The following is a 12105-nucleotide window of genomic DNA, read 5'->3' on the forward strand; positions in this document are numbered from 1 at the left end:
TCTCACTTAAGACCAAATGTATTGCATTGTGATATCTGGCACAGTAATTCTTAAACTGAGCCAAGACTGCCTTCTTGTGCATGCAAGGTCAGGAAAAGGTTTATGGCAGCACCACATAAGATGGCGAAACCTTCTGATCTTTTTCTCTCATTGGAACCTTTAATGGGTTTCAAAGTGATTAATTTAGTGCCTGTTAAAACAAAAAGGTGATGGATTTAGAGAACAAGGATGTAAAAGCTCTTATTCTCCAATGGACCAATGTCATTCAAAGGGATAACATGCAGAATCCTACTTATAGGATATACGCTACCATTTGTGTTTATTTTTGGAGTCTTGGAAAGACTATATTCACTGGGTTTAAGGGATCATCTGTTTAAAGGATTATGATATTGCAATGTGTATGTTGATGTTTCAAGATTATCATAGCCCATGCAGAATCAATAGAACAATGGATGCTTTCATAAAGATACACATCGTGTTGTGTATTGCTTGTTTGCAGGCAGTTGTATGTCATCTGTTGAGTCCTGACTACTGAATTCAGACCACATAGAACCTAATAACTTAACTGAGCAGTATTCTCTATTACACCCTGGCAAATTTGTTAGCACATGCTCATAGCTGTCAACTTACAGATTTGAAAATAAGGGACCAGTAGCCTTGAAAATAAGGGACCAGCAGCCAAAATAAGGGACGTGCAGCCTCACCTGTTCCAGGCACTCCAGTCTTCCTGTCCTCCTGCAGTCTGGTCAAACTCATGCTGGTAGCTTTGAGAACACGGTCTAACCAACTTTGTAACCAGAGGTTCAACTGAATAGAATCTGAATCACGTGCACCACAAGGCCTATGCAGCCTCAACTTAAGATGGCTCCCTGGCCTGGCTTTGCACTGCAAAGTTTGCAGCAGCACGTGCAACAAAATGGCGTCTAGCATTCAAAACCCCCCTCAGCTTACATTAACTAGCCACACACAAGGCATGCAAGCTCCACCCCCCAGTCGTTCTTAGACTTCTTATTGGGTGAGCAACACAGCCAAGCAACACAGTTGGAGCCTCCCTCCTCCCTGGCCGGCAGGGAGGGAGGGAGAGGAGCTGCTTCTTTTGAAATTTAAGGGACATCATTTAAGGGACATTTAAGGGACATCTATCAATAAGGGACAGCAGCGGGACATGGCGCTGGAATAAGGGACTGTCCCTTCAAATAAGGGACACTTGACCGCTATGCATGCTCACAACATGGTTTTACCCAGGCCAAGAGGAAAGTGTGCATGCAGGACTGTGTAGGTACAATTTAAAGGAATTCTGAGCGCTGTCATTCCCCCCTTGCGGAGGTACAATTCCCAGAAACCCTTGGTGACCCACGGTGCCCAGAATTCTTTGAGAGAAACAATGTGCTTCATTCAGATGTGCTTTAAAGGTATAAGACAGGAATCAAACAACCCGGCATGCTAGCAGAAGCCAGAACGAGAGCTCCTGCTATCTTAATGTGGCTCGTCCCTCCTCACCTTCATCCCCATACCTCCCCTAAATATGCTATTTCGGGTTGAGAGAACCCCAGGAACAGCATGCCAGGGGAGCAGATGGGGGAATGGTCCATTTGGCAAGCAGAGATGCTTATGTTGATATAATGATCAGAGCACTGTGACGCTGAATTCCTCCTATGATGGGCTCTCACCCCCCCTCACCCCCCTTCTGTATGCAGGAATTAACAATGCATATAATAGGGGCAGGACAGTCATTCATTTTGCTTGGCACCTAAAGGTACCAGATGACATGTTTCAGGGAAGGCATGTCATAGTTGTGGTACCACAGCAGAAAACACTATCTGCCTCATACTCACCAGGGAAGAATATAGAGAAGGACTTAATTTGCTGCTACAGAGTGTGTTTTCCTCACTACTGACTGGGAATGATTGGCTGGCAGTCAACTAAGTTCCATTTTGAATAGACCCAGTAAAATTCACATTGATTCATTTATTTATTGAAATTATACCCCACCCTTCCTCCCCAGGGCGGCAAAGAGATACACAAATTAAAAACAAAAATAAAGACAAGCGGATGAAAGCATTCTAAGAACAGTTTCAATGAAAAACACCTATGTAAAAACAGTTAGTTAAAAACATTATAAAAGCAATTACAATGAAAAAAACATACTTCCATTGAATAATCGTAAGGTTGCCAAGAACAAGTATTTGTAAGCCACCAAATGCCTAGGTAAGCAGGGATGTTTTCAACATGACTTAAGTTAGGTTGATTAATTTCAATAAATGGGGGATGTTAACTTCTTGCAAGCCCCTAGATGCAGATGGAGGTACAACTTGCTGATAAAATACATGCTTCCAGATGAATGAAAACATATGTTTATTTTCCAAACTTTTCAGAATTTGTTGCTTGCCTCATCTCAGGGTTGTGATAATTATATTTGTAAAAGTGTTTTGTTTTTTTCTGGTACTTAAGATTAATTTGAAGTGTAGTTAGACCTTTCCACATGTAACCCCCCCCCCCCCAAATCCTGCAAATATTTCATTCAAACAGTTACATTATCCTGGGCACTTTATACTTACCGTACTTGTTAGCTTTGATAAACTACAGAGAGTCATAGAAATAGCCATTTTTCTATGCGTTAAAAACAACACTTTAACCAATTTGACTAAATGCCTTTCCTGCTTCATTTTAATTAGATATTTTGCTTCTTCAGCTTACTGGAAAGAGCTAGATAGCTCCAGACCATGTCAGTCTATAAAACAGCAGGTGTCAGCTTTAACTGCCTCCGAAAATATTAAATGTATTCAATTAACAGAACCCCTTAGAGAATGATTCTTTTTATGTTCATTTGTCTTATGCAAGCTTTGCAACATGTTTTCTTTATCTTATGCTGCGCTTCTTGTAGTTCAGTGACCCAATTATATCTCAAATTTTCTAGTGTCACAGAACATTCAATTAGTGCATTTTATGTAATGCAATCTATCACATCAAAGTTGATTGAACCTGTTATATTACAGAAGCAAAATAATAAGTAAAATGAAGAAAGAAAAATGTATCTATCTTCAAAAAGTCACCTATGATGATGATGATGATAATGTTGTGAGGGTTTTTTTCAAGGGGTAGGCTGAATGCCTGGGCACCCTTCTAATTCCTGGGTCCATCGTGGATTCAAATGCTGGAATAGCCAGGGCAGCCTGGTAATAGTCCGCTAAAGTTGGATTATTATTAATAATAATATTTATATGCTGCCCATCTGCCACAGCCACTCTTGTCAGCTTCCAGCAAAATATTAAAACACAATAAAACATCAGATATTAAAAACTTCCCTATACAGAGCTGCCTTCAGATGTCTTCTAAAAGCCATGCTGTTCATCTGTTTGACATCTGATGGGAGGGTGTTCCACAGAGCAGGCACCACTAGTGAGAAGGCCCTCTGCCTGGTTTCTTGTAACTTCCTTTAACTTGACTTCTCACAGTGAAGGAACCATCAGAAGGCCCTCGGAGCTGGATCTCGGTGACCAAGCTAAATAATGTGGGGCAGGATGGGAGGTGGGTGGGGATAAAGTGAATGGAATGGAAAAGAAAGGAAGCAGGCCAGTGAGGAAGAAATTCCAGTAATTTAGACCACAGATGGTTAGAGCATTGCAAAGAACTTTAGAAGAAAATGCAGAGAGCAAAGGGGAGAACTTTGTACAACAGAAGAAAAGGAAGCAGCTCAGATACGCTGAAGGATGGAAGGAGGAAAACTAAACATGATTCCAAGCCAATATGCAAGAAAAGAGCTGGAAGAAGAAAGCAAGTCCTTGCCAATGTGTGTTTGACATACGCTGGTATTACAAAACGGCATAAACTAATGTTTACACATTGTAAAAGCATGTAAAACGATGATGTCTGTGAATGATAGATTAGACGTCACAGCAAAGAATCTGCAGTAAAGCAGACTTGAGATTTTAAGCTCAGCCAAGTGAAAATAATTTGACTGAAAAGAAATCCAGACAAGACACAGGGAGGAAACAGATTTTTTTCTTCTTAACAAAGCAGATACCCCCCCCCCCTTTCTTAAGGTGTTAAAACATTCAGAGGCCCAGATGGCAAGTGATGATCCACTGACAAACCGGCAAAGAAAAAAGGCCCTTGGAAGATTTCTGGATGTGCAGTGGCATTACAAGAGAGAAAAGGCAGAAAGAGGATGGCAAATCGATCTTGCCTCACATTCAGGGTCACGCAGAGACACCTGAAAAGAAAACGTGTCCTTTAGGAAGGGGGAAAAAAAGTTTTATGAAACCATTAACTGTCTTTGTGATAAAAGCGAAAAGCAACTTTCCCATAACATTGATAAAGGACCTATGAAAATAAGGGGGATATTGCAGCCCCACTCAGTAGGGACAGATGGTGCTGTGACAAAGGAGAGCAACATATATAGACCATTCTGCACATCTTCTCTTCAAGCTGCATTTGGAGACTAATGATGTCCGGTGCCTCATCCTGAGAGCAATGGGAGGAAGCATGGCAATAGCCAGTGGTGGCTGGTACCCATTGGGGCAGGTGGGGTGGGAGACAGGAAGAACAACAATAGCTGCAGCTAGAGCCAATGACAGGAAAAGCCAAATAACTCTAGTCCCCCCCCCCATCCTACTTCCTACGGAGAGCAACAGGGAGACTAAGGAGGCAGAGGATACCAAGCCATGTCCTGCCCTGGGCTGATGATAGGAAAGAAAGCAGACAGGAGAGACCAGCTGACAGCAGACTGAAGTTGTTGGGTCAGTGCCCTATTCGCTCATTTTGAACCAAAATTTAAAATGGGGGGAGAGGAGGGATGAATACATTGCAGGGTTGGGGGAAGAGACATAAAAATGGAAGTCTTTTTTTAAGGGAAACTTTTGAGAAATTGGAAGATGGCTTTTGGGGTAGCGCTAGCAGTCACATTTCTGGCACCAGAGAAGATACTAATACTAATACTAATACTAATACTAATACTAATACTAATAATACTATTTATTTTTATTTATACCCTGCTCACCTGGCTGGGTTTCCCTGGCCACTCTGGGCGGCTCCCAATAGAATATTAAAAATACGATAAAACATCAAACATTAAAAACTTCCCTAAACAGGGCTGCCTTCAGATGTCTTCTAAAAGTCAGATAGTTGTTTATTTCCTTGACATCTGATGGGAGGGCGTTCCACAGGACAGGCACCACTACCAAGAAGGCCCTCTGCCTGGTTCCCTGTAGCTTCACTTCTCGCAGTGAGAGAACCGCTACAAGGCTCTCGGAGCTGGACCTCAGTGTCTGGGCTGAATGACGGGGGTGGAGACGCTCCTTCAGGTATACTGTGTCTGTGGTTGGAGTGGTGGTCCATGTGTTTCATATCATATGGCCTGTGAACCTCAGTTTATTTCTGTTTTGTGGAGCTTCTGATGACATTTATTTCCATATGTCCTTCAGTTTAGAACCTACGGCTGCTTTTCAACTAATGAATATTAAGTTGTGCAATGCATTCATCCCCCCCATGCACTTTAAATTTCGGCTCACGGTGGCTTCGTGTAAGCTGGCATGACTATTCAGCAGTATTTGAGCCTGCTGCCTTTTCTCTGCATACAGTAATGAAGAAGAAAACCATTATGGAAAAGAGTAATTAAGTAAATATTGTTTCTTAACTACACAGAGGATTTAAATTATTACTTATCTGCAGTATACAAACAAGCTGCCGCTAATGATATTAACGCTATGAGCGAAATTAGAAAGAGACTCCCAGCCCACGCATAAAGAAAGCATGAGCACATCTGTATACAAAATAAGCTGTGCATTGAAATTGCCCAAGTGCAATCCCCAGAGTTCTTGAAGCTTTCACCTTTGACCTACCCTCTATGCAGATAGTAGAACCCAAATACTTCAGAAGCATTCACATAGATTAGTTGTGAAGAAGGTAATGGGACTGGGGTGTGTGTGTGTGTGAGAGAGAGAGAGAGGGAGAGGGAGAGGGGGAGAGGGAGAATATAAAACAGTAGCTTTTTGAACAGGACTGAGTTCAACTTTCTTCCACAAATTCCCTTCTGTTTAGATTTTGGATAAATCTTACAGTGGTACCTCGGGTTAAGAACTTAATTCATTCCGGAGGTCTGTTCTTAACCTGAAACTGTTCTTAACCTGAAGCACCACTTTAGCTAATGGGGCCTCCTGCTGCCGCTGCACCGCCGCTGCACAATTTCTGCTCTCATCCTGAAGCAAAGTTCTTAACCTGAGGTACTATTTCTGGGTTAGTGGAGTCTGTAACCTGAAGCATCTGGTTAGCTAAAGTGGTACCTCAGAAGAGTTTCAGGTTAAGAACAGACCTACGGAACAAATTAAGGTCTTAACCCGGGGTACCACTGTACTAGAGTATGTCCCATTAAACTTTAATTAGTTTAATGCTATGCCAATGTCCAGTGCGCTTCCACCGCCACAATGTCCCATTACAGCAGAGCATTTCGCGCAGCAGTTTAAGAAGGGCCGGAGTGTCAGTATCCCTTCAATAAAGGAATCTTGGAGCAAGCGGTTTGGAACTCAAAGAAAAAGGTTTATTTACACAAAAACAAAAAACCCTGGTGACAAACCACACATATCAGCAAACACGCCCAAAAGAAAGGAGGGAAGGGACAAACACAGGAGTGAGCTGACTACTTATACAAACTCACATTCCTGGAAGCTTAACGACTTTCAGCTGCTCAGTGATTAGAGCGTCTTGATTAGAGCCTTTTAACCCTTTAATACCAACACCCCCTCTCGCTCGTAACACTGAGCTGTACCAACCTTAATTCAAATTTAAACCTGAACAGAAACATTTATGAGATTGCGGACTCAAAGCTTTTGTAAAACCGTCTGCGAGATTTTCTTGGCTTGGACAATACTTTAGTTCAATTAAACCTTGTTTTACACTTTGGCATACATTTTGATAACGGATATCCAAGTGTTTTGTGTGTGCCTTGAATTGACCTGATTTAGCTAGTTTAATACAAGGTTGATTGTCTTCCCACACTCTGATAGGTAGGGAACATTCTCCAAACAATTCTTGTACCAGTTGCTTATAAAATTCCAGTTCTCTACATACATCTGATAATGCATTGAACTCAGATTCAGTTGAACTTAAAGCTATAAGTGATTGCTTTCTTGATCTCCACCCAATTAGTGCATTTCCAAATTTTATCGCCATTCCTGACACTGATTTTCTATCTGGCCCAGCATCTGCCCAACTGCTGTCGGCCCAACATTCAAGTTGTGTGCTGCCCTCTGCTGATAGTTTTAAGCGAAAGCTTTTGGTAGTTTGGAGATACCTTAAAACTCTTTTTACTCCTTGCCAAGCATGCATTGATGGTTTTTCAGCTTGTCTACACAGCATGTTGACAGCATATGTTATATCGGGCCGAGTCCACTGTGCAATGTGGAGTAGACTGCCTATCGCTGACTGGTAAACCCCGGGATTACAGAACTCTGCCTGTTGCTCAGTTTGAGCATCCTTTGTGTAACTTAACTCCATTGGGGTTTTAACACCAGCACAGTTGTCCATTTTAAACCTTTCCAGCAACTGCTGGATTTTAGCTTCTTGGCTGAGCCAATAGTTACCATTTTCATCTTGCTGAATTTTAACTCCTAGATAAACAGATACATTGCCTAGTGATTTTATCTGAAACCTTTCTCCAAGCTTTGTGGCAAATTGTTGTGCAAGTTTATCGTCCTTTCCACTGTATAATAAATCATCAACAAATATCAAGACTGCTTCTTGTTCACATCCCGAGCCTTTTAGATAAAGACACGCATCTGCTGCGCTCTTTCTGAACCCCATGCTCTCTAGAGCATCGTTTAAGCAGGAATTCCAATTACGGGCGGACTGTTTCAACCCATAAATGGATTTGTGTAGGCGCCAGACCTGGTTTGGCTTGTCTCCTTCAAAACCTGGTGGTGGTGTCATATAGACTTCCTCCTGTAAGTCTGCATTTAAATAAGCCACATTGACATCAAAATGAAACAGCTTATTTCCCTTCTTAGCTGAAGAGGCTAAAAGCATTCTTAATGACTCCGATCTTGAAGTAGGGGCATAGATTTGAGAATAGTGAACTCCTTTGCGCTGCGAAAACCCTTTTGCAACTAGTCGGGCTTTATATTGCAACTCTTCAGTAGTTGTGGGCTTTAAACGATATACCCATCGACAACCTACAGCTTGTTGCCCTTTTGGAAGCTCTGTACTTGTAAACACACCGAGAGACTTCATTGAAGCCATCTCCTTTTCCATTGCTTCCTGCCACTTTACGGCTTCTGAGCTTGGAAGCTGTTGTACTTCTATATAGCTATCTGGCTCACACTGTGCCATATTTACGTATACACTTGTCACCTTAAACCGCTCTGGCGGCTTGCCCTTCGTGGCGCGTTTTGACCTGCGCAATTGCTCCTCTTGTGCCCCCTCTGACCGTTGGCTGTCAGAATCTGTCTCAGACTTTATGTCTGGACGTGCCTCTAGGGATAAAGACCTCCGTTTAGATACCTCCCTTGGGCTTGGTGTTGCAGGCGACCTGCTTCGCTTTTGCTGTCTGCTAGGCCTACTGACTGGCGATGTTGGAACACTCCCAGATTCTGGCTTTTCTACCTTAGGAGAAGAACCTTGTGCCTGGTCAGAATCTGCATCTGAACCATGTGCACCGTCCCCTTCTGGCTCACCACCCTCTGGACTTTCTTTCTCAGCATAAATGCCTAAATCATCTCTCAAAATGTCAGGGTTAGCATGTAAGTGAGTCCATCCGGATTGCTCACAAAATTCAGCGCTCCTACTGAGGACCACTCTTGTAGTATCCCCATCTGGGTCCACAAACCTCCAAGATTTGGCATGTGGTTCGTACCCGCAAAAGATGAGTTTCCTAGCCCTTGGACTTCCCTTTTTCCTTAACGCTTTTGGGATAAGTACATAGGCTTGAGATCCAAACACCCGAAAGTAATTAACTTTGGGCTTCTTCCCATATAAAGCAAAATATGGGGTAGTATCAATTACCGAATTATATACTCGGTTCAGAATATGAGTAGCTGCCTGCCAGGCTTCCGCCCAGTAACTTTGAGGGAGTTTAGCATCAAACAACATAGAGTTTGCCAACTCTTGCAGAACCCTGTTTTTACGTTCGGCCACACCTCCTTCTTGGGGGGAATAAGGTGTAGACAGACGATGCTTAATTCCCTTTTTCTTAAAGAAATTCTGCAACACAGACCCGGTAAATTCTGACCCTCTGTCTGTCTGAAAAGCAAGTACTCTAGTACCGAATTCAAGTTCTACTGCATGAACCCAATTTTTAACTGTTTCTGCAGTATCTGCTTTTGTTTTGAGAGGAAAAAACCATGTGACTTTGGTTTTGTCATCCGAGAGACACAGTGCATACCTTGAACCTCCCATGCTAGCAACAGGCATTGGGCCACATAGGTCCATATGCACAAGTTGGAATACTTTGTCAGATTTCCTATTTGAACTGGGATAGCTGCATCTATGAACCTTCGCACTTTTGCATGCAGTACAATCCAAATACTTAGTACATTTGTTCAATTTGCACCCTTCTGATAATTCAGGTTGCCTTTTAACATACTGAAAATTAATATGTCCCAAACGGCGGTGCCATAAATGAACACAAGAATTATGGGTAGGCGAGTTCACACAACCAGCATGAACCTGTTCAACTTCATCTGGACTTGTCTCAAAATAATATAACCCATTTCTGCTTTCCACCTGCAAAAGAGATACGTTATTCTTTGAAATAGTGCAAACCCCATTTTCAAACACAGTTTTAAACCCATTTCTATCAAGTTCTGACACAGACAAAATACACCCCTTCATTCCCTTTAGCACGTAGGCATCAATTTCTGTTTGCAAACAATTCAGGAACACTGTGCCCACGGTCTCTAAGGAACGTTTAGTTGAATCTGCCATTGTCACAACTTTAAGGGTTTGCAAATGTCTGCAATTCTGCAAACGGACACTAGATGGTGCCACCAGGTGGTGAGATGCACCACTGTCGATCAACCAGCGTAGATTGCTGCCTTGGCCACGCCCTTGCATCAACGCCATTGCTGAAGCCATGTGCTGTGTGCTGTGGGAGTAGCCACGACCACCTCCTCTTCTTCGACGTCCCCTGGAACTCCTTGTCTGGTAACTAGGGGTAACGGCCTTGGTGCTGTCTTGACCAGGTTCACGTGTACAATTCCTGATTAAATGGGAAGAGGAACCACAGCGAAAACAGTGTCTAGCTGCAAAAGCATTTACTGTGTTCTCAAACTCAGCATCCCCACTCTTAGGCACAGCATAACTCCCCTTTGAAGACAAACCTCTTTCTCTTTGCCTTTTATCCTGTTCATCTGCAAGTCGAGAAGAAATGTATTCAAGGGTTAATTCAGTTGAAGGCATAGCTTCCAAAGTTAAAGCTAGAGTCTCATAGCTTTTATCAAGAGAAGACAACAATATGTATGACTGCTGCTCCATAGAGAAAGGAATGCCCAGCTGTCTTAGTTGATTAAAGGCAGACACCATTTTGGCAATATGTTCTTTCACACACGCTCCCGGTTGGAGACGTAAATCAAACAAACATCTTGTAGCATGGATCTTGGCCCCCGCAGTGTTTCTGGAATTTAGCCGCTGCAGAACCGTCCAGACCTCATGTGTGTTCTTTAACTCAGAAACATAAGGCATTTGCTCTGGTCCCACTGCCAAAACTAGTAGACCTTGGGCTTTCCTGTCGCGTTTCTGTGAAGCTGCCGCTGCTGCTTTGTCTTCTGCAGACGCGTCTGCAGCTGCCTGTAAAGGCGGTGCTTCAGTACAACTCCACAACTCTTTTGCTTGCAACCAAACCCTTACTCTAGCCTTCCAATCTTGCCAATTTTTCCCATTGAGTCGCGTAAATGGGACAGTAAAACTTTCCTGGGACTCTGCCATCCTCCCCGGGGCTTAGGAACGATACTCACACACCTGTAGACCGTCTCCCAGCTGCTGAGATGGCTCCTCAAGGAATAAGACGTCTTCCAGCGAGTACAAACTGCGCAGTGCCTGTTTAAAAACTTTTTTCTAGGCACGTTGCAGGACTCAAGCTGCTTTGAAGGCTTTCGTTGTCGGCAACCGCTTCTGTCTTCGCTCCAGTCCTTTCATAAATCACTCTGAACTGCACTCCTTATCTCCTTCTAGACGTACAAACAACCATAACCTGTCCCATTAAACTTTAATTAGTTTAATGCTATGCCAATGTCCAGTGCGCTTCCACCGCCACAATGTCCCATTACAGCAGAGCATTTCGCGCAGCAGTTTAAGAAGGGCCGGAGTGTCAGTATCCCTTCAATAAAGGAATCTTGGAGCAAGCGGTTTGGAACTCAAAGAAAAAGGTTTATTTACACAAAAACAAAAAACCCTGGTGACAAACCACACATATCAGCAAACACGCCCAAAAGAAAGGAGGGAAGGGACAAACACAGGAGTGAGCTGACTACTTATACAAACTCACATTCCTGGAAGCTTAACGACTTTCAGCTGCTCAGTGATTAGAGCGTCTTGATTAGAGCCTTTTAACCCTTTAATACCAACAGAGTAGCAACAAGGAAAACATGATTAACATATGAACAATAACCATATTCTAAAATCACATTCTGTCTGAACAATACAACTTTTAAAATATATCTGAAAGAAAGCAGGGATGACTCTGGTTGAACTTCTTTTGGCCAGGATTTCCTCAAGGGCAAGGTCTGCCACACTAAAAGCTTAGTCTCTGCTAAAGACCTACCAAACCTCAGGGTCAAAGGAAACCACCCAAAACGTAATAACCTTGAACCCAGCCTAGTAGCAAGTAAGCACCCCATGCAGCACTCTCAGTGCATGTTGCCAGTAACCTTCTCCTGTGAGTAGTCAGGCCACTGTGTTTTACCCTACTTCCATCTTACACAGCGGCCAACTTTTCCCAAGTCCTCTCTCACAAGGATGAAGCAGTATGAGCAATCAGGATGTGACGCAGCACCCTGTTAGCGCATAGCCGTCTCTGGCTCAGGGCCATAATTTATATGATAATATCTGAATAAATTTGGTGGGCACAGAACGAAGGGTGGTCGTCAGTTTGCATGTTTTTCATGCGCTCTTAGCAAC

This window comes from Podarcis muralis, chromosome 8, assembly GCF_964188315.1.
Source record: "Podarcis muralis chromosome 8, rPodMur119.hap1.1, whole genome shotgun sequence".
Taxonomy (NCBI): Eukaryota; Metazoa; Chordata; class Lepidosauria; order Squamata; family Lacertidae; genus Podarcis; species Podarcis muralis.